This window comes from Hordeum vulgare, chromosome 5H (genome assembly GCF_904849725.1).
Source record: "Hordeum vulgare subsp. vulgare chromosome 5H, MorexV3_pseudomolecules_assembly, whole genome shotgun sequence".
Lineage (NCBI taxonomy): Eukaryota > Viridiplantae > Streptophyta > Magnoliopsida > Poales > Poaceae > Hordeum > Hordeum vulgare.
This window is the reverse complement of record NC_058522.1, coordinates 446,688,420-446,708,535: the sequence shown is the minus strand read 5'-3', so window position 1 is coordinate 446,708,535 and position 20,116 is coordinate 446,688,420.

Here is a 20,116-nt window from a genome sequence, read left to right as displayed (position 1 = left end):
GATATTTTCTATTACAACATGATCATCTCATACATCCAATATATCACATCACATCATTGGCCATATCACATCACAAGCATACCCTGCAAAAACAAGTTAGACGTCCTCTAATTTTGTTGTTGCATGTTTTACGTGGTGACCATGGGTATCTAGTAAGATCGCATCTTACTTACGCAAACACCACAACGGAGATATATGAGTTGCTATTTAACCTCATCCAAGGACCTCCTCGGTCAAATCCGATTCAACTAAAGTTGGAGAAACTGACACCCGCCAGTCATCTTTGAGCAACGGAGTTACTCGTAGCGATGAAACCAGTCTCTCGTAAGCGTACGAGTAATGTCGGTCCGAGCCGCTTCGATCCAACAATACCGCGGAATCAAGAAAAGACTAAGGAGGGCAGCAAAACGCACATCATTGCCCACAAAAACTTTTGTGTTCTACTCGAGAAGACATCTACGCATGAACCTAGCTCATGATGCCACTGTTGGGGAACGTCGCATGGGAAACAGAAATTTTCCTACGCGCACGAAGACCTATCATGGTGATGTCCATCTACGAGAGGGGATGAGTGATCTACGTACCCTTGTAGATCGTACAGCAGAAGCGTTAGTGAACGCGTTTGATGTAGTGGAACGTCCTTTACGTCCCTCGATCCGCCCCGCGAACAATCCCGCGATCAGTCCCACGATCTAGTACCGAACGGACGGCACCTCCGCGTTCAGCACACGTACAGCTCGACGATGATCTCGGCCTTCTTGATCTAGCAAGAGAGACGGAGAGGTAGAACAGTTCTCCGGCAGCGTGACGGCGCTTCGGAGGTTGGTGATGACCTTGTCTCAGCAGGGCTCCGCCCGAGCTCCGCAGAAACGCGATCTAGAGGAAAAACCGTGGAGGTATGTGGTCGGGCTGCCGTGGAAAAGTCGTCTCAAATCAGCCCTAAAACCTCCGTATATATAGGTGGGAGGGAGGGGACCTTGCCTTGGGGCTCAAGGAGCCCCAAGGGGGTCGGCCGAGTCCAAGGGGGAAGGCTCCCCCCCCAAACCGAGTTGGACTTGGTTTGGTGGGTGGGAGTCCTTCCTTCCCTTCCCACCTCCTCTTTTTTTTTTCTCTTCGATTTTCTTTCCTAGGTGCATAGGGCCCTTTTGGGCTGTCCCACCAGCCCACTAAGGGCTGGTGTGCCACCCTCAAGGCCTATGGGCTTCCCCAGGGTGGGTTGCCCCCCGGTGAACTCCCGGAACCCATTCGTCATTCCCGGTACATTCCCCGTAACTCCGAAAACCTTCCGGTAATCAAATGAGGTCATCCTATATATCAATCTTCGTTTCCGGACCATTCCGGAAACCCTCGTGACGTCCGTGATCTCATCCGGGACTCCGAACAACATTCGGTAACCAACCATATAACTCAAATACGCATAAAACAACGTCGAACCTTAAGTGTGCAGACCCTGCGGGTTCGAGAACTATGTAGACATGACCCGAGAGACTCCTTGGCCAATATCCAATAGCGGGAACTGGATGCCCATATTGGATCCTACATATTCTACGAAGATCTTATCGTTTGAACCTCAGTGCCAAGGATTCATATAATCCCGTATGTCATTCCCTTTGTCCTTCGGTATGTTACTTGCCCAAGATTCAATCGTCAGTATCCGCATACCTATTTCAATCTCGTTTACCGGCAAGTCTCTTTACTCGTTCCGTAATACAAGATCCCGTAACTTACACTAAGTCACATTGCTTGCAAGGCCTTGTGTGTGATGTTGTATTACCGAGTGGGCCCCGAGATACCTCTCCGTCACACGGAGTGACAAATCCCAGTCTCGATCCATACTAACTCAACGAACACCTTCGGAGATACCTGTAGAGCATATTTATAGTCACCCAGTTATGTTGCGACGTTTGATACACACAAAGCATTCCTCCGGTGTTCGTGAGTTATATGATCTCATGGTCATAGGAACAAATACTTGACACGCAGAAAACAGTAGCAACAAAATGACATGATCAACATGCTACGTATATTAGTTTGGGTCTAGTCCATCACATGATTCTCCTAATGATGTGATCCCGTTATCAAGTGACAACACTTGCCTATGGCCAGGAAACCTTGACCATCTTTGATCAACGAGCTAGTCAACTAGAGGCTTACTAGGGACAGTGTTTTGTCTATGTATCCACACAAGTATTGTGTTTCCAATCAATACAATTATAGCATGGATAATAAACGATTATCATGAACTAAGAAATATAATAATAACTAATTTATTATTGCCTCTAGGGCATATTTCCAACAAGGCTAGCCCCTCCCCTCCTCCTATATATATTGGTGGTTTTAGGGCTTTTGAGACACAACTTTGCCACATGCAACTCAAACCTATACCACATAGTTCTTCCTCTAGATCGGATTTCTGCGGAACTCGGGTGGAGCCGTGCAGGAGTAGATCATCACCACCACCGGCGCGCCGTCACGCTGCCGGAGAACTCATCTAATTATCCGTCTCTCTTGTTGGATCAACAAGGCCGAGATCGTCATTGAGTTGTACGTGTGCTGAACGCGGAGGTGCCGTCCGTTCGGCGCTAGATCGGAACGGATCGTGGGACGACGGTGATTTGAATCACGAAGCTGTACCGCTACATCAACCACGCTTCTTAAAGCTCCCCGCTTAGAGATCTACAAGGGTATGTGGATCTAACTTCCTCTCGTAGATGGACATCACCATGATAGGTCTTCATGCGCGTAGGATTTTTTTTGTTTCCCATGCAACGTTCCCCAACACCCCAACCATCGGAGCCACTGCCCATTGCCCCACCGCGGCACCCCTCTCCCCGCGGAGAGGCCCCCGGGAGCCAGCCCGCGACACCACCCCCTCCCATCCCACGGCGAGCGCCCCCTCCCCGCGGCCATCCTCCACCGCGGCGGGGCCCCTCTCCCCGCGGCCCTCCTCCATCGTGGCGGCACCCATCTCCCTACGGCGAGCCCCCACGCCAGAGCCAGCCCACGACGCCACCCCTCCCTCCCAACGGTGAGCCCCCTCCCCATGACCCTCCTCCACCGCGGCGGCGCCCCACCTGCGGTACTGGTGAGTTGATCCTATTTTTTTTATTTTTTTTTATTTTTTTAATTTCATTGCATCTGTTAGTTTAGGTTAATTGGATTAGTTTAGGTTGTTAGTGTTAATTTAGGTCACTTTTAGTGTTAAATATGTTGTTGTTAGTTTAGTTAATTACCTTAGTGCAAAAAAAGAAAGAAAAGATGAATAATTAAGTAGAAGCACAGGATAAAGGAAAAAAGGAAGAAGAGGAATAAGAAGAAGACAAGAAGAAAAGAAGAAGATGAAGAAGAAGAAGAAGAAGAAGAAGAAGAAGAAGAAGAAGAGGAGGATGAGAAGAAGAAAAGAAGAAGAAGAAGAAGAAGAAAATCAGAAGAAGAAGAAGAAGAAGAAAAGGAAGAAGAGGAAGAAGAAGAAGAAGAAGAAGAAGAAAAGGAAGGAAAGGAAGAAGAGGAAGAGGAATAAGAAGAAGAAAAGGAAGAAGAGGAAGAAGAAGAAAAAGATGAAGAGGAAAAAAAGAAGGATATGAAGAGTAAGAAAACGACACCCCGACACTCTGACACGCACCCCGACACCCCGACACGACTCCCCAACACGACACCCCAACAACCCCCTCCAGTGAGCCCCGTGCATGAAACTCGTGACACAACACCCTCACATGACACCCCCGGCGACGCCCCTCCGGTGAGCCCCCTACACGACATCCCAACACGACACCCCGGCGACACCCCGACAAACACCCCCACGACACCACGACATGACACCCTGGCACGACACAAGGCACCTACACTTGCATGTGGCGACGGGAAGATGTCACTGATAGATCGCCATTACAATCCCCCGCGCAGCTGTTAATATGCCACCCCAATGCCACTGACCCCCAATCCCCGACCCCCGACACCTCTTCGGCCTCTTGTTGACCAAAAAGGTTCTCTTCAGACTTCCATAGGCCGCCGATGGCAGACCTCATCAGGAGAATGCTCAGAGAGGAGAGGAGAGGTCTCCAGAACCGGAAGAGATAGCGTGCTAACCCTTTGACCGTGCGTCGCCATACCTAAGGGCGCCGGGGACGAGCGAGTTAGGGGGTTCCTCAACGTCGATGGAACCCTGAATGACATCTGTATAGGTTAGGGGTGCCTCGACGTTGATGGAACCGTGAATGACATATATTTCGGGTAGGGGTGCCTCCGCGTGGACGAAACGAGCAGTGCGAGTTGTTTTTTTACAACTTGGCGGTGGCATCTTGTTGTAAATATTTAGTTAGGTTGATGGAAAAAACAATAATGCTATGTTACTCGTCTTTGGATTTAAATGTGTAGTTGTTTTCTTCGCTGTGAGGGTCTGGTGTTCGACGAGCTCCGCCCCTGCGTTCGACTAGGCAAGATGAGTGATCGTGCATGGATGTACACCGGTCACCCTAGTTAGAAATAGATGACCAAAGAATGGTTTCTAAAAACCAAGGAGTTTGTGAAAGCCGCATTTGCAAATGGCCAGGAAACAAACTGGTGCCCCTGTCCTGGGTGCGACAACTATAAAAAGAGGATAAAGGGTGAAATGATTAAACACCTCCACGGGAGGGGTTTTAAGCCTAATTATACGGCGTGGACATTTCATGGTGAGTCTATACAATGCACCAGAGCTGAGGTGGTTTGTCGTCTCACTGACGAGCATGGTACGAGGATCGAAGACATGGTGTAAGGCTTTGATGATGCTTGGGATTCGGACGATGAGATGGAGGAATCTGCAAAGGCCTTCTATGAAATGTTAGAGTCTTCAAAACGTCCTCGCCACGAGCACACTGAGCTTTGTCAGCTGGATGCCATTGCACAAGTAATGACTCTGAAGGCTCAGTTCAACATGAGAAGAGAATGCTACAACGCGATGATGACACTATTTGGATGCTTTCTACCCAAAGGCCATGTCATGCCTGCAAACCTGTACCAGTCGGACAAAATACTTCATGTACTTAAGATTCCCTATGAGAAGATACATGCATGTGAGAAAGGATGTGCCTTATTTAGGAAGGAGTATGCACACTTGGACTATTGTCCCATCTGCAAGTCTTGCATGTATGTTGTGGTAGACAACGGTATGGGTGAGAATAGGCAGACCAAAATCCCAGTTAATGTTCTTTGTATATGCCAATCATACCAAGGCTTCAATGTCTTTTCATGGTCAAAGAGACACTCACACAGATGACATGGCACAAATTGGGCAAAAGAACCAAACTAGATGCGGATGAGAATAAGATGGCGGTACACGCATCAGATGGGGAAGCGTGGAAAGATTACGATGGATTACATCAGAATAAAGCGGCAGATCCAAGGCATCCTCGAGTCTGTGTCACCACGGATGGGTTCAATCCCTTCGGAATGACGGCAACCCAATACAGTTGTTGGCAGGTATTTGTCATTCCACTCAATCCCCCCGAGCAGATTATGCAAAGAAAGAACATATTCCCGACGTTGATAATTCCAGGGCCCAACTACCTGGGGAAGAATATGAATGTGTACATGCATCTGCTTAAGGATGAATTGCAAGAAGCTTGGGACAATGGGGTCAAGACATATGATGCCGCTAGAAAAGAAAACTTCAAAGTGCATGTGCGGTACATGTACTCGATGCATGACTTACCGGCGTATGCGTTATTCTCTGGATGGTGTGTGCATGGAAGGTTCCCGTGCCCCACATGCAAGGCAACTCTTCAGTTTCATTCGTTGCATGTGGGTGGGAAGTATTTTTGCTTGGACTTGCATAGACAGTTCCTGGATCCTCACCATTAGTTCAGAAAAGGCAATGAAATAACAATTGCTCCCTAGGGTGGTTTTGATATTGATCACAACATATGCATCATTGGACTAATGTGTTTTCCAAGTATATTTCAGAGAAGTTCAAAAGATGCCATGGCTTAATGTTTATGTGGATATACCCCTGGATGCAAGAAAGGAATAATATTGGCTCAAGCTTCAAGCTAGAAGACTCTTCATTTTATATTTGTGAGAAATCACTTTTGAGTCCATAGGAAACCTAATACTATTAAAAGGGGGTGAGGTAGTAAAATGAACTAATTGCTCAAATGCTCAAAGTTAGCCACAAAAACACTCAGCCATTTTCCCCACATATCCACTCTGTCAAAGTTCCACATTCACAAATTCAGTGTCACCAACATTGCCACATCGTACCCACTGAGTTTGAACCTCAGACAGAACCCTAGCCATTTCCACCAAATCGGTGCAACCAAAACTGCATCGGTGCTACCGAGTTTAGTGTGACCAACATTCTGTTGCCAAGATACACAAAATCAGAATTTCCAAGTTTGAGTATCGGTGCCACCGAGTTTCGTCATCTGATCGTTAGTCACCTTTTCAGTGCCACCGAGTCCTATATATCAGTCTCACCGAGATTCAAAGTTCACACCTTTAGTACTAGTCGATACCACCGAGTTGTCCACTTCGGTGTCACCGAGTTTGCACTTTTGTGTTTACCGGTTTGATTTTGGCTGCTGACTATATATACCCCTTCACCCACCTCTCATTCGTGGGGGAAGCACTCGGAACACACACTTCATTTCCAGATCCATTTTCTAAAGAGAACCACCTACTCATGTGTTGAGACCAAGATATTCCAATCCAATCATTTGAAACTTGATCTCTAGCCTCCCCAAACCGCTTTCCACCAAATCAACCTCTCCCAACCATTAATATTCTGTGAGAGAGTGATTTTTGTTGAGGAGACTATCTTTATAATCACAAGAGCAAGGAGTTCATTGATCTACCCCATCTATTACCTTTTGGACGGTGGAGCCTCCTGGATTGGTTAGGTGTCGCTTGGGAGCCTCCTACTTCGTGTTGTGGAGTTGAATCAAGATGTTTGTAAGGGCAAGGAGATCGCCTACTTCGTGAAGATCTACCGTGAGTAAGGCTAGTCCTGTGTGGACGGAAGCCGTGGTGGAATAGACAAGGCCTCTTCTTTGTGGATCCCTTGTGGGTGGAGCCCTCCGTGGACTCTCGCAACCGTTACCCTCCGTGGGTTGAAGTCTCCGCTAACATGGACGTACGATAGCGCCACCTATGGGAACCATGCCAAAAATCACCGTGTCAACCTCATGCGGTTGATATCCCTACCTTACTCCTCTATTTAAACTTGCATGTTTACTTTCCGCTACTATACTATTAGAATAGCATGTGTAGGGTGTACTTGACTTGTTATAACTGCCGTAGCTGTCTCTCAAGTAAAATTGGGAAAAAGCAAAAAAATTATCTTGTCAAGTAGTCTAATCACCCCCCTCTAGACATACTTTCAATCCTACAAGTGGTATTAGAGCTTTGGTCTCCATTTCATTGGTTTAGCAACCTAGGAGAGTATGGCATCTAGTGAGGGAAATTAACATCGTAGAAGTCCTTACTTCGATGGCACTAATTTGGCTAGTTGGAAGCATAAAATGAAAATGCATATACTAGGCTTTAATCCTCATGTTTGGCTATCATTCGTGTTGGTGTGCAAGGTTGTTGTAAATATGCCCTAGAGGCAATGATAAAATAATAATTATTATATTTCCTGTTTCAAGATAATCATTTATTATCCATGCTATAATTGTATTGAATGAAAACATAGATACATGTGTGGATACATAGACAAAACAATGTCCCTAGCAAGCCTCTAGTTGGCTAGCCAGTTGATCAAGGATAGTCAAGGTTTTCTGACTATATGCAAGTGTTGTCACTTGATAACTGGATCACATCATTAGGAGAATCATGTGATGGACTAGACCCAAAGTATAAACGTAGCATGAGATCGTGTCATTTTGTTGCTATTGTTTTCTGCGTGTCAAGTATCTATTCCTATGACCATGAGATCATATAACTCACTCACACTGGAGGAATACCTTGTGTGTATCAAACGTCGCAACGTAACTGGGTGACTATAAAGGTGCTCTACAGGTATCTCCGAAGGTGCCCGTTGAGTTAGTATGGATCAATACTAGGATTTGTCACTCCATGTGACGGAGAGGTATCTCGGGGCCCACTCGGTAATATAACATCACAAATAAGCCTTGCAAGCAATGTGACTAAGTGTAAGTCATGAGATCTTGTATTACAGAACGAGTAAAGAGACTTACCGGTAACGAGATTGAAGTAGGTATACGGATACCGACGATCGAATCTCGGGCAAGTAACATACCAAAGGACAAAGGGAAGACATACAGGATTATATGAATCCTTGACACTGAGGTTCAACCGATAAGATCTTCGGAGAATATGTAGGATCCAATATGGGCATCGAGGTACCGCTATTGGATATTGACCGAGGAGTGTCTCGGGTCATGTCTACATAGTTCTCGAACCCGCAAGGTCTGCACACTTAAGGTTCGGTGATGTTTTAGTATAGTTGAGTTACATGTGTGGTTACCAAATGTTGTTCGGAGTCCCGGATGAGATCATGGACGTCACGAGGGTTTCCGGAATGGTCCAGAAACGAAGATTGATATATAGGATGGTTTCATTTGGTCACGGAAGGTTTCGGGCATTTCCGGCAGTGTACCGGGAGTGACGAATGGGTTCCGGGTATTTACCGGGAGGGGCCCACCCACGCGGGAGTGAGCCCAATAACCCTAGGGTGGCGCACCAGCCCTTAGTGGTCGGGTGGAGCCAGCCCAAGAGGGCTATGGCGCCACAAGTGGAAAAAACCAAAGGAAAGAAAAAAGGAAAGAGGGAGGTGGGAAGGAAGAGGAGGACTCCTCCTTCCCCAAACTGAATTGGAGAAGGAGTCCTCCTCTCCCTTCAGCCGGTGCACCCTTGGGTCCTTGAGCCCCAAGGCTAGCCCCTCCCCTCCTCCTATATATACTAGTGGTTTTAGGGCTTTTGAGACACAACTTTTCCATGTGCAACTCAAACCTATACCACAGAGTTTTACCTCTAGATCGGATTTCTGCGGAGCTCGGGCGGAGCACTGCAGGAGTAGATCACCACCACCACTGGAGCGCCATCACGCTGCCGGAGAACTCATCTACTTATCCGTCTCTCTTGCTGGATCAAGAAGGTCGAGATCGTCATCGAGCTGTACGTGTGCTAAACGTGGAGGTGTCGTCTATTCGGCGCTAGATCGGAACGGATCGTGGGACGACGGTGATTTGAATCACGAAGCTGTACCACTACATCAACCGCGTTTCTTAAACGCTTCCCACTTAGCGATCTACAAGGGTATGTAGATCTAATCTCCTCTCGTAGATGGACATCACCATGATATCTCTTCGTGTGCGTAGGAATTTTTTTGTTTCCCATGCAACGTTCCCCAACAAAGATAACTTCTTTGGAGAAGGGCATGAACCAGATCATGATGCGGCAGCTGACGAACTAAAGATGTTGCAACTTAATTCTCAAGCGTGTGATATCATCATCAACTGCCTTTGCCCCGAAGAATTCAACAAAATCAGTCATCTTGAGAATTCAAAATAAATTTGGGATACTTTGGTTGATATGCACGAAGGTACTAATTCTGTCATAGAATCTAAGTTTGATGTGCTTCAAAGTCAGCTTGACAATTTCAAGATGAAGGATGGTGAAGGATTCGTTGAAATGTACTCTAGGCTACTCTCATCACCAATGAGATTGCCGGCTTAGGAAGCGAAGACATGACCAACAAATTCATCATAAAGAAGATACTTAGAGCTCTTGATGGCAAGTATGACATAGTGTGCACATTGATCCAAATGATGCCAAATTACAAAGATCTCAAGCCAACTAAAGTCATTGGTAGGATTGTTGCTCATGAGATTTCACTCAAGGACAAAGATGAGCTGCACAACAAGTCAAGCGGTGCTTATAAAGCTTCTTGTGATGCTCCTGCTACTTCAAAATAAAATCTTGTCACTGATGAAGAGATAAGCCTCATGGTTAGAAAATTCAACAAGTTCTACAAGAGTAGGGGCAAAGATAGAATCTCAAGTTCAAAACATGATGAGAAGCGTTCGTCCAGTTGTGACCGAAACTGCTAAAAGTGTGGGAAGCCCGGACACTATTCAAATGAGTGCTCGACTCCCTACAAAAGAAGAGAAGAGTCACCTCAAAGATGAAGCTCAAGAGATGAGTCACCTCATAGAGAGAGAAGGAGTAGAGAAGATCACTATGAACAAAGACACTCACGGAGAGGCAAGGAACCGGAGAAGAAGGACAAATACACCAAGAGGAGTTCAAGAAGAAAACATCAAGCTCATGTTGGTGAATGGGTCTCTGGCTCCGAGTATGATCACCACTCCAAGAGAAGCTATCACTCCAACTCCGACTATAGTCAAGATGAAGGTGTTGTCGGGATTGCGCTTGTTTCCACCAACTCCTACGACTTATTTGATTCACCATATGAGGGAGTCGGAAACTGCTTCATGGCTAAAGGCCCCAAGGTATCACATCCTGAGTATCTTGATTTCAATAGTGATGAAGATGACTTGTTAGGAGAAGATGACTTGCTTCTATAAAAAGCTAGTGAATGCACTAAAAATAAACTTGCTATTTATCATGCTAGTCAAGAGAAATCGAATGATGATGATAAGAAAGAAATTGAACGACTAACTCAAGAATTGAAAACTCTTAAGTTAGCTCATGAGACTACTCTAGAAGATCATAGAGAGCTTGCAATAACCCTTGAGAAGCTACGCTTCGAGGAGCTCATTTTGTAGCAAGAGCATGAGTTCTTAAAAGCAATCAATGATGATCTTCGAAGAAGAGTTCTTCTTATCTAGCCAAACGATTACTCTTGTCTAACTTTGTTCCACAAGTTAAACCTAGGAACACTAGTAACAAAGGCAAGAAGGTTTCTTCATCTAGTAACAACAATGCTAAAGCTAAATCCAATAATCTTGTTGCTAGTACCTCTCTTTATTCCACTAATGATTCTCTTAGCCAAGTTACTTGAGCAATAAAATGATCTATTGAAAGGGATTATAGAGAGAGGTGTCTTCAAGAGTCTTGCCGGAAGTAAGCAATTTGAGCAAATTGTGCGCAAGCAAGGAGGACATCAGAATAAACAAGGTGTTAGCTACTTCAACATCAACAGAGATGTTTGGGAAGAAGGTCCATATACCACTCCCAAGTTTATTCCCCAAGAGGAGAAGTCCACTCCTTCCGAAGGAACAAGCTCACAAGGTGGCCTTCTACCACAAGACCACAAAGGCAAGGGAAAGCTTCAAGATGACATTGACCCATTTGAAGAATAACCCCAAGCAAAGGTCAAGAGGATTCCCAAGGATACTAGTAGCTCTACCTCAACAAGTGCTACCACAATTCCAAGGGTTCCCATCAATTTGGTGTGGATTCCCAAGAGGAAGAACTAGAAGTTCTTGAGGGGTGACTTTGCCAATGAAATTCACTCTTATTCATTTTAGCAAGAGCTATATTCAATCAACCTTAACCATATGCATTAGTTCAATGAGTCACACATTACCTCAAAGGTAACCAAGGAACAAGGTAATTAATGCATCTTTGGACATTATCCCATGTGTGCTTCACTCCATGTCCATAGATATTGTTGCATATGTTTCTTTTGCTTTGGGACTAACCCATGTAGGTGAGAAGAGTATGAAAACAACAAGGATTGCTCCCAACTCAAGATGATCTTCATCAACATTGAGCATCCACCACTACTTTACCTACTTGAAGTCTTCTACGACAAAACCCAAGGTTAGTTGATCCCTGTTAGTGGGGATGTCATATCAAGGGGGAGCTTTACTCTAAGACCTGAGTGTAAGCATCTCCTAAGGATATGAACACATTAATGCTTATGGAAAAGTGGTAACCCCACCTGTGCTTAACGATGAGTATGACCTATGATCAAGTATTCTTACTTGGCTCCTATGTCAATATACTCATATATAGATGACTTTGTCATCGCCCAAGTGCTTGATAGGTGCTAGGTTGTGTGTGCATGTTCACCATGTTTTATTCATCATTCTTATTGTGTAAGCATGTTGGTCTGCATGCGTTTGATCATTCGAGGACATCAAATTGTTGTTATTTGGCTTTTGATTTACCTTTTGTCAATTGGATGGACAAGAATGCCTAGGACCCTTCTCTAGCTATCTATGCTATCTCATCTCAAGTTCTATTCATTCTTCATCATAAAACTTGAACAAGCACTTGTCGATCCCTCTCTGTGAAGGTGCACTCGGAGTTCTGTATCGTCAAAGGCTGCCTTCCAAAACCTCTTTGAAAAACTCAGTGTGACCAACTCCACAAAATCGGCACCATCGATTTTTTAAAGTTGATGAGGTTTTCCTATCTCGGTACCACCGAAATCACCAACTCAGTTACACCGCGCTTCCGTGTCTATTGACAGTTGAGGAACTCGGTAGCACCGATTATGCCATCTCGGTGACACCGACAGTGCATGGGTATATATACCTGCGGACTGAATCTTTGACATCACTTCGTCAAAACGTTTCGTTCGCCAAAACCCTCGCTGCCCCCGAGACCCCAGGCAATCGCCCTTGACTCCCCGAGTGTTGCCGCCTCTGGGATTCGCCTCGTCTTCGCAATCTGCTCCGCCGTCATCGCTGTAGCCGGACCGCCGCCAAGTTAGGGTACGGATCCGATTTCCTTTGTGTTCCCCGTCTCAATCTTACGCATTGGGAAAGTTTTTCTTCGAGCCACCATGTGCAAACCCTTCCTTCCACCAGATGAATCTCGTAGTGTAGAAGAAGTAGAAATTTTGGATCTGATCTGTTGCAGCATGCAACTCGGTGAGACCGAGTTTGCAAAATCGGTTCCACCGATTCCTATTTTAGGGTTCCTGAGAAGAAACTCGGTAAGACTGAGCAGCTCTTTTCGGTGCTACCGAAATGACTGCCAAGTCTCTGTTAAGCGAGCAAGCCTTCTTAGTGACTGCGAAAATGCCAACTCGGTGCCACCGATTTACATCCTACAAAAGATCATACCCTAAGTTTCAAACTTGAATTTTCAAAAAAGCATCTGAATTTTGTGATGCTCATCCATTTTGTCTTTCCTATATCCACTTCACAGGTTCTGCTGTTTGCTGTTGAGCGTGTCTGTCAGCATGTCAGGTTCATATGATAGTGAGAATGACTTCAGAGAGCAGAGTGTCGAGATGGACTCCGACACTAGTTCAAAGAATACTGCTTCAGACCCAAGTTTTCCCAGTTCTCATGGCTTGCCCAAGGCAGCCACCATGCAAAGGAGGAAGATAGTTTCTGATGAGGAAGACTCGGACTTTTTGCCACAAGAAACTTCAGCCCCCCCCCTAAGTAGGAATGGCAATTTTGCCCATGGATTCAGATATCCGCGGATACCCGACCCGGTTGGGCAAGGTATGGAGCGCATTTATGTCCATGGATTCATGGATTTGGATACCCATGAATAGGCGGGTTGGGCATGGTTATAATTTCTGCTACATGGATATCCAGTGGATACCCATATAATAGACACGGCCATATGACAGTGACATTGGGGCTAAGGATTTTTTTCAACCCAAGTCGTTCGCAACCATATTGATTCAGAAAAGGTCAAAACGGCCCACGTTCCCTAATCCCCGCAACTTAATTATATTATACCTAATTTAATGTGGCTGCCCTGCATCAAGCCGGCAACCCACAATCCCACATCTCGTCATCCTCAAACCCCAATCGTGTTCCTCCCTCAGTCCCCATCGCGGCGGCGGCGCCGAGCGCCACAACCCTAGCCCCCCCATATCCCTGGCCATCCCCCTCCTATTGGTGAGTGGTGACCGGTGACAGGCGGCCAACATGAGCGACTAGTCTCGGTGACCAGCGACAGGTGGACAACATCGACGACTGGACTCGGTGACCAACCTTGGTATCAGGCATCGGTGGACAACATTGGGGACGGACTCAACGACCAGCCTTGGTGTCAGGCATCGTCGGACTGCATCGAGGACGGCCTCGGCGACTGGTAAGCCTCATCCCACTCCATCTCTGGCTCTCTCCTTCCCCAATCGGCGACCAGCATCGACAACCGCTTCCGCGACAGGTATGCCCCGTCCCACTCCCTCTCTCCTTCCCCAATCGGCGACCGATCTCATCCTGAGCAAGCTGCTGTTCCGTTTGCCTGACACGAGTCAACCTTCAATGGAAGGGGGCAAGAGCAGCAATAGCGTCAACCATGGGAAGGGCAAGGGAGCGACTGTTAACATCCCGCGGAGGAGTCTGCGTTGTCGGCAACCAACAGTTGAGTCGCCGTGCACCGACGGGCAACAGGGTGTCGACGGCAGCACCATCATCGCTGAAAATGGTTATTGCTATAGTTCTTACAACTCAGTGCTCTCCTTGCTTGTGATCTACAGTATGAGAGATTTTATTTAAATAGTATAAATTGTGTTCTGTTGCATTTATAGAATCTACTTTCTTATTAAAATTTGCCATGAACTAGCTTAATTATTAGTATTTCTTATAGAACTAGGAACAATTCACTGACTAGCTTTATTATCAACATCTTTGCTATAATTGGAAAAAATGTATTGATCATTACTATGAAGAATTTACATTTCTAATTAAAAGATTCATTGAATAGCTTTATTGTCATGAAGGAGCTTTATCTATGTACTGATCATTACTATGCAGAATTTACATTTCTTGCTTGTGGAGCCCATTGCTACTTGGTTAAAATGAAATTTGATGGCATCTTGCATCCTTTTCTCAACTCCCGCAAACAGTGTTGCCCCTACAGCGGATGTCTCGGGCGTGGTTGGAGCTGTCGTGGTCGCAAGTTCAACTCCACAAGAGGGTACCAGTACAACAGTGGAGCAGCCAAAACTGACCGGTTCTAGATGGAAGCGTACATCAGATGTATGGGATGATTTTAAGATATAACTTATCAGTGGGAAATGGCAAGCAATATGCAACTGGTGTCACAAGCCATATGGTGCAGAATCAACCTCTGGTACATCACACTTAAGGACTCATCGTAAAAATTGTCCGGCTCGGCATGCACTAGTGGGTCCACAACAAAGCAAATTAAAGTTGTCAAAATGTGGGGATGGGAAAGTAAATTTGGAGACCTATATTTTTTATCAAGAACTTGCTAGAAAGGAACTTGCATAGATGATATGTGTGCATGAGTACCCTCTGTCTATTGTTGATCATGCTGGATTCTGAAAGTTTTGTGGTACTATGCAACCAATGTTCAAGGTGGTGTCTAGAAATACCATTAGGCACGACATTATGAATATGTTTGAGGTCCAAAATAATAGCATGGTGAAGTACTTCGCAAAGTTTGAGAACCGAGTGGCCATCACAGCAGATTTGTGGACGGCTGGCCATCAAAAGAGGGGCTATATGGCTGTAACCGCACATTACATTGATGCTTCTTGGAACCTAAAGAGCTTCTTAATGAGGTAACCACGTCTCTCTCTAAATAATTGTTATTCTGAAATAGTGGTATTGATTATTGTTACTCTGAACCTAAATATTTCCTAAATATCATTGCATAGGTTTGTTTATGCTCCATGTCCACACAATGTTGAAGTTATATGTGAAGCACTACATGCATGTCTTCTTGAATGGCACCTTGAGAAGAAGGTATCCACGATGACCTTGGACAATTGTACATCAAATGACAAGGATATGGAAATTCTGCTAGATAAGTTGGACACCTCTTCTCTTTTGTTGGAAGGATCTTTATTGCATATGCGTTGTGCTACTCATATATTAAATTTGATTGTAAAAGATGGATTGGATGTCATGGAGAAAAGGATTGAGAGGGTAAGAGATAGTGTTGCATTTTGGTCAGCCACACCTAAAAGACATGAGAAGTTTGAAAACATGGCACAACTTTTGAACAATGAATACACGTGTAGATTGGCTCTTGATTGTAAAACTAGGTGGAATTCTACCTACATAATGTTAAATGGTGCATTGAAATACAAAGATGTTTTTGAAAGACTTTCTATACTTGAAAAGAATTTTACTTGTCGAACCGTAGAAGATTGGGTCTTTTCTAAGGAGGTTTGTGATAGGTTGAAAGTGTTCTTTGATGTCACAGTGTTGTTGTCAGGCACTTAATATGTTACAACTAGTCTTTTCTTTCCGCAAATATGTGGCATTTGGTTGGCAATTCGTAAATGGGAAACTAGTAAACATAGTGTCATAAAATCTATGTCTAAGGAAATGAAAGACAAGTTCGAGAAATATTGGACAGATGTCCATGGTATTATGGCTATTGCCACTATCCTGGATCCACATTATAAGATGCATATGTTGAAGGCTTCATTTGGGTCATTGTATGGAGCTGAACATGCATCCACAGAAGTTGATAAAATAAAGAAGTTAATGTTAGATTTGCTGGCTGAATATCAAGATGTATCTCAGTATGCTGAAACATCTGATGTTGGAAGCACCCGAGCTGTTCATAATGGTGGCGTGGATGAAATTTTGGGTGTATTTGAGCAATACTTGTCTTCACAACCTGTTGCTCCATCTCAAGTTCGCACAGAATTGGACAATTACTTGGATGAACCCCTTATCCGTAGAACAACAGATTTTAACATTATTAATTGGTGGAAAGTTGGAGGTGCCAAGTACCCTACTTTGCAGAAGATTGCTCGTGATATATTATCCATCCCTGTTACATCTGTGGCATCGGAGTCAGTCTTTAGTACTAGCGGGATGTTACTTAGTGCACATCACAGTCGTCTTACACCAAGCATAGCTGAAGCTCTTATGTGTATGCAAGCTTGGTCACGAGCGGACATGTTAGGTAATCTTGTTAATTGTGAATTTGTATCTTGTTTCTTTGTGCTATGCATAAATTATTATTTTTTGCTTCGTCTTTGCATTAGGTGATATCAACTTTGCTCTGCAAGCAGTTCAATTTGTTCTTGAGGATGAAGAAGAAATAATGGTAACTACTTGTTGTCATCTCAATTTATGTTTCATCCTTCATGCCACATTTTCATCATTAATGCATGCGCATTCAGAAGTAACTTGTTTATTTTAATTCTTTGTTTTTTATGTCAGGATGAAAATGACTCCATCATTACTGAAGACTAATTTGGAGCCAAGTGTGCTCATGTGGACATGCGTATGGGTGTCCAATTACTAGTGCACTTACTGTTGGAAGTGCATTTGAATTTTGAAATATGTTAAGTCCTTTATTTATGCAACTTCGATTATGATGTGTAATAAGATCTTACAACTTTGATTGTGATGTAATAAGATTTTAAGACAAGAGTTGTACTATGAGACTATTTGAGTTGTCATTGTGTGGTCTACTTCAGTTTTTTGATGTAATAACATTTAAGACAAAAAAATACTTTCAGACTATTTGAGTTGTCATTGTATGTGTGGACAATGTTTGAACAATGCACTTGCTGCCTACTTATGCGTGCAACTTATGTTGTCATTTGCGAATGAACGGTGATGAATTAATTTCATCTTTGGGAAGGTGTCATGCTGATATTTTATGCCCATGGAGCTCCACCGGTATATGGGTATCCAATGGGTTTGGGCATGGACAGAATTTGTGCCCATGGATACTTTGGTGGATGGGCAGAAGATAGGAAGACGGGTCATGGGTTGGATTTGGACCAGCTCCACCCACACCAAACCTGACCCATTGCCATCCCTACTTCTAAGGTTCCTCCAAGGAAAGTTGTCAGGAAGATATCTACTAGTGCTGCTGATCTGAGAGCACCTGGTTATGCCAAGAAGGGCAAAGCTATTGCCCAGGATGCGCGTGCAAAGAAGGCTAGTGTAAAGAGGCCCAGGAAGAGAACTATCCATCTTGTTGGTAGAAAGACTTCTATGTTTGAAGACCCAGAAGAAGCTGAGGAAGAAGCTCCTGAGGAGATCCCAGTTCCTCCCAAGAAGAAGAAGTTGATGGGTGATGCAATGAAGTCTGCTCCTAAGCCTGTTGCTAAAGCAAAGAAGACATTAACTTCCAGGAATACCACCAAATATATACCTGCAGCTGCTAAGAGCAAAGGCCCTACATCCAGTGCCAATGCTGAAGAAGAGGAAGAAGATGAGAATGCTCCAGTTCTCAGGAAGCTCAGACCATACATTCCACTCCACAATGATGCTCATCGTGTAGCAGAAGATATGAAGAAGAGGAAGGATTCCAAACTAAGAAAGTGGAGAGCTATTGATCCATATGCTGTTAGAAGAAGAACTGATGTTGATTCAAGGTTTCACACCAAGGAACAACAAGATTTTTATGAGACTGCCGTGTACGACAAGAGTCCTGCTGTCAGTGATATGAGGTATGTCGATTGGGCATACATCAAGGAGAATGAGAATTTCTTTCCACATGTTCAAGAGAACTTCAAGCTAGTTGACATAGAAGATTTTGTTGGGAAGGAGATGGCGCCATGGAATGACGAGATGATCACACAATTCTATGCAACTGTTTGTTTCTATAGTGACTCTTTAGTTTGGATGACCGATGGGCACACGTACAATGCCACAATTGCTGAATGGGTTGCTATCATTGGTGTCCCCAAGCAGGAAGAAACAGATGTAGATGTGTATGCAGATGCTAAGCAGAATCACAACTCCATGGACAATATGTACAAGACCATTCCACATCAGTACTTGGCCAGTCACAAGTTTGATTCAGTATATTTTCTGCAAGCTAGCATTCCCATGACGAACACTATAATATGATACACCATCATGCCTAATTTAGGATATGAGAAGATGATTAGAGGATATTCGAGTAACTTGCTGCACCTACTTGATACCCTACCAGATTTAAAGTGATGGACTGGATAGTTGAGACTATCCGAAGGACTGCTGCGAATGAGAAGAGATCTTGTGGATATGCACCTTACATTCAGATGCTCATCAATGCCAAGCTAGGCAAGCATGCATATCAACTTGATCATGCAAAACCAAAATAGTCTTGAGAGAGTTGTGGAGACAAAATTCCACAACATGGATATGAAGGTAGCTTAGTTGACCACCATTGTTAGACAGCTTCAACATGAAGTTGACTCTGTGGATATTCCACGCTCAGAGGCTGAAGATGAAGATGAAGATGATGATCTTGACGAGGATGAGTCTCCTCCTCCCACTACCACTAGGTTCAACACCCAGCCTCGAACAATTGTTGTTCCTGTTCAGGAGACAAGACAAACATCTTCAGCACAAGCTTCAGCACCTTCAACACCAGCTCTAGCTCAAACTCCTTCATTATTAACTCCTCCAGCTCCAGGATATTCAGTAGAATCCTTCGCCGACGCTATTCTATCGACTCCATCATCAGCTGCCTAGAGAGACGAGTAGTTATATACTTTTGAACTTTTTGGTAACTTGTTGCCAAAGGGGGAGAAATGTATAGATCATAGACTTTGTGTGAGAGAGAGCTCTTGACTTTATTTGCTCTCGTTTGGTTTTAAAAAAACTTTGGTTTTTGTATGACTTTATCCTATCTGTGTGTGTGATCATACGCTTTATCCCGTGTGATGCTACGATATCATCTTTTAGCTATCCTTGTGATGATCACTCACTTATGTTGTTGGTGTCATATGCTTTGTTATTATTTTTTACGCACCACCAAGATGTATGTGACATGGAAGAGTAACCCATGATCCTAATCGATTGTGCATTTGCATTCAAACACAAATTTTAAATAATGCACAAATTTAGGGGGAGCTCTTGATTTTGACATACTTCTCAAAGCGTCGATGCTAATCATTGATTATATCTTTGTTCGAAGCTTTGATCTATATGTTGTCATCAATTACCAAAAAGGGGAAGATTGAAAGCACAATTTCTCCCTAGGGTGGTTTTGATAATTGATCACAACATATGCATCATTGGACTAATGTGTTTTCCAAATATATTTCAAAACAATTCAAAAGATGCTATGGCTTAAGGATTATGTGGAGATACCCGTGGATGCAAGAAAGTAATAATATTGGCTCAAGCTTCAAGCTAGAAGACTCTTCATTTTATATTTGTGAGAAATCACTTTTGAGTCCATAGGAAAGCCAATACTATTAAAAGGGGGTGAGGTAGTAAAAAGAACTGATTGCTCAAATGCTCAAAGTTAGCGACCAAAACACTGAGTCATTTTTCCAACATATCCACTCCGTCAA